A 4229-nucleotide genomic window follows, 5' to 3' on the forward strand; every position below is an offset into this window, starting at 1 on the left:
TGATGCATGATATTTATTTATTGATATATACTCTTTCTGAGTGGTTCATTATGAGTATAATTAATTTTTTAAATGATAAGTTCATTTAATGACAAATATCATGATTAATCAAAGATTAAGTTCATTAAGATGGGATGTATGTAATAAAATAGATCAATGCAAGTTAGATTGGAACATACAAATGATGAGTGAGAATGTAATTCTCACTTGATTTTGTAAACCAAATCAAATTTACATTGAGTCAATTTAGAGATTACATACATAAAGACAAGATATACACTGAATATCTAAATAATTTATTTACTTATGATATATTATGGCAACAAGAAGCATCATAGCTGAACTAAATAAGAGTGAAAAACTTAATGGGAATAACTACAAAATCTGACACCTTAGGATACAGTATGTCCTAGAGGAACAATAACTTCTAAAACCTATAAATCAGGTCATGATTGAACCTGTAGATGATCCCACTGCACAGAACAGGCGAGATCTTGATGCATATAAGGCATGAAAGAAATAAGACTCCACTGCTAAGGGCATTTTAATTAGTTCAATGGTAGATGACCTAACATTTGAGTATGAGTCATATTCTTTGGCTCATGCAATCTGGGTAGCCCTTAGGGATACGTACAGTGGAGTTAGTCTGAGCAAGCTTCAGCAGCTGACGATCAAGTTCGACAACTATAAGAAGCGCCTGATATTTGTCATTAAATGAACTTATCATTTAAAAAATTAATTATACTCATAATGAACCACTCAAAGAGTATACATCAATAAATAAATATCATGCATCATATAGAATACATACAATGAATATATCATTAAAGTAATCATGCTGTACATTGTTAACAAATAACAAAAACTCTACTTTGAATGTTACTTATAACATTTCTACTCATAACTAATTAGAAAAATAACTCTAATAGACTAGATAGACAATTATCACTTCTACTAGTACAAACACTAGTGCAGTAATAATCCACACATGTCTTATCTTTTTAGGCTGAACTGAAACTGTAACGCCCGAAAAATCTTAAAAATAATTTTAGAAATATTCTATGATTTTTTTGAAATTTTAGGATATTTTTTCTGGAATTTTTAGAGTAGCGGAATTAGCAAAAGTAAATCAGAATAAAAAGGAGCGTAGGCGAAATTCGAACCCATGACTTATTGGAATCTTCACCCCTTAAAACAATTCCGATAACCAAGGGGCCTAAGAAGAGTTCATTAATAGAAATAGAACAGAATTATATTTATAAACGGGTCGGGTTAGAGACCACTTAATATAAATAGGGGTTTAAGCGAGGGTTTTGATTATTTTTCGGAAACTCCTCCTCCCCCACCTCGAAAACGGCGCCGCCCTCCTTTTGGGCGGAAATCCTTCTTTTGGGTGGTAGCTGGCCAAGGAGAGAGAAGATCCAAGGGGTTCTTGTAGATCCGGACTCACCCAAGCAAGAAGAACGCATAGACGTAGGAAGATCGCCGAGAAGGTCTTCGTTTTCAGAATTCTAACGAAAGAATTGTAAGAAACTTAGCGCAGAAAGTAAGTACATCTCTCACCTGCAGTATAAGTTGTTTTCGTATTGTTCTTTCGCATGATTCTGTTAAGCTTTACATGACATGATTTCTGTTAAACATGATTTGATTGAAGTATATAGGCATGATTTTGTTAAAACATATGAAAGGGTAGAATTGCATGATATAAGAGGTAAGATATTGTAATATGAAAGAAAGTACTTTATTTTGATGTTGACAAGTACCGGACCGTGGGGTGTCCAAGGGATGGGCTCCATAAGTTGCCCCCTAGGCCGCGAGGTGCCTAGTACGCTCTAATCGGCTTCAGTGGCTAGCTACCCCGGACCGGTTAGGGATGCGCGCATTGGTACTTTGTCAGGGCCCAAATGATGGATGTTTAATATGTTTAATTATTATGAAATAGTATGTTTTGAAAATCCCCTCACATGTTTAGATATGAACATTCATGTTGCATAAATCAGTTATTACGAAGTTTTCTATGGTTTTTGTGAGTTAGATGATGTACTTACTAAGCGTTGCTTATAGTTTGCATTCCTCATATTGCAGATAAATAAAAGGAAAAGTTTTAGGAAAAAGGGCGGCAGCTGGAAAAGTGTTTGATGTGTAGTGTCGACGGAACCGCGGAATAAGATCAAGAATTATATAAATGTTTATTTTATGTCCAAGAATTTATATTTATTTCTTTTGCTCCACATGTAAACAGAAAAAGAAAAGTTATTGGAGGTATTTTATTTAATAAGTAAAAGTTAAGGAAAGTTTAAAGTACGTAACGTACCTTGGTCTAGAGAAAGAGGGGGGGCGTTACAGAATTCAGATTTGGTTTACAAAATCAAGTGAGAATTACATTCTCACTCATCATTTGTATGTTCCAATCTAACTTGCATTGATCTATTTTATTACATACATCCCATGTTAATGAACTTAATCATGAATTAATCATGATATTTATCATTAAATAAACTTATCATTAAAAAAATTATATTCATAATGAACCACGCTAAGAGTATACATCAATAAATAAATATCATGCATCATATAGAGCAAACAACATAGAATGAACATATTATTAAAGTAAATATGTTGTACATTATTAACAAATAACAAGAATTATACTTTGAATGTTACCTATAATATTTCTAATCATAACTAACTAGAAAAATAACTCTAATAAACTAGATAGGCAATTATCACTCCCACTAGTACAAATACTAGTGCAGTAATAATCCACACATGTCCTATCTTTTTAGGCTGAACTGAAACATTTTCAATTGGGATGCTATCTAGATGATACCAGGACACAGAATCCTATAACGAACCCAAACATCCCATAGAAACGTCCTCTACAGAGTCTTCTTTTGGATTTTCCTCTGGATCCTCTTCACAATCTGCGTAGTGAAACAACTCTGTGCACAACTGAGTATATGAAATGCGCCCCTCATAGCGCCCCCATATCTGATGTGTTATATCATTCAGGTTTTCAAGCAAATGAACGAACCAAAGCTCAAATCCTGTAGTTGTCCAGAATCGGAAAATCTTGCATCTCTAGACGTCAAAATAGTCTGTCCAATCTCCCCATGTGTCCGCTGACTCCATAAGCTGGGTCATATTCTATCCCCTAGATAGCTTCCCTCAGTTTATTACGCATCACATCACGATGAGTCATAGTAGTAATCATCCGTGCCATCTGAAAAAATTGAAATTAATTAAGTCAGTACAAAACTAACAAACCAGCACATATACCAGCTTAATTCAATTTATACAGGCATAGAACTAACACAATAAATCAAGAAAGATAAAATTTCTTGATTTACAAGGGTGTTTGTCAACTGATCCTTTGACCAGTCAATGACACCTTGAAGATTTAATATGACAATGTTCCATGAGAATTAAAACACCATATCATTAGCTCCAAGCACCCCAGCACCCGATTACCATGCATGATATTTAGTTTTCTCATTGTCTTCAGCCACCAAACCTAGTTGACTAAGCCTATTATTAAGTTGTTTCTCGAGTATAAGTTGTTCAAACAACTTCTCACAATTATGAGTATAGTTGACCAATGTCAACTCTAGCAAGTCATGATCCGGTTAAACCAAATCAGAGTTGTGCCAATCAAGTTCAATTTATACTTGGTTGTGTCTTCTCAAGTGTTGTCTTCGTGCCAAATCACTTGACATTTCACTTGTTTAAGTCAATTGGGCACATGACTTCCATTGAAATCTAAATTAAAATTGAACCTTTGCTCAAATTAATTTGGATCTTCCAATTGAAGCCTAAGTCCAATTATTTCAAATTAGGCCTCTCTAATTGAAAGCTCAAAATTGGCCCAATTAGAAAACTCAAATCAGGCCTCTAATTGTAAACCCATTAAATTGTCAGCCCAAAATTGGCCCAATTAGAAAACTCAAATTAGGTCTCTCTAATTGTAAAGCCCAAAATTGGCCCAATTAGAAATCTGACACAGAATTAGGCTTCCAATGAAATCCACCAATTAATTGGGCTAACCCAATTAATCAGATTTCTAATTAAGCCCAAAAATGAACTTGGGCGGGCTTCCATTGGAACTTTTAATTGGGTTGGCCCAATAGTCTGACCCAATTGAACCTTTTTTTAATATTATATAGAGTTTTCTTAAAAGAAAAGAAAACTCTGTGCCACACACTGCCGCCGAACTCTGTTTGTTCCAAAAA

Source organism: Curcuma longa, unplaced genomic scaffold (assembly GCF_044706935.1).
Source record: "Curcuma longa cultivar G26 ecotype Majalengka, Jawa Barat unplaced genomic scaffold, ITB_CL_G26_1.1 contig_22929, whole genome shotgun sequence".
In the NCBI taxonomy this organism is placed as follows: domain Eukaryota; kingdom Viridiplantae; phylum Streptophyta; class Magnoliopsida; order Zingiberales; family Zingiberaceae; genus Curcuma; species Curcuma longa.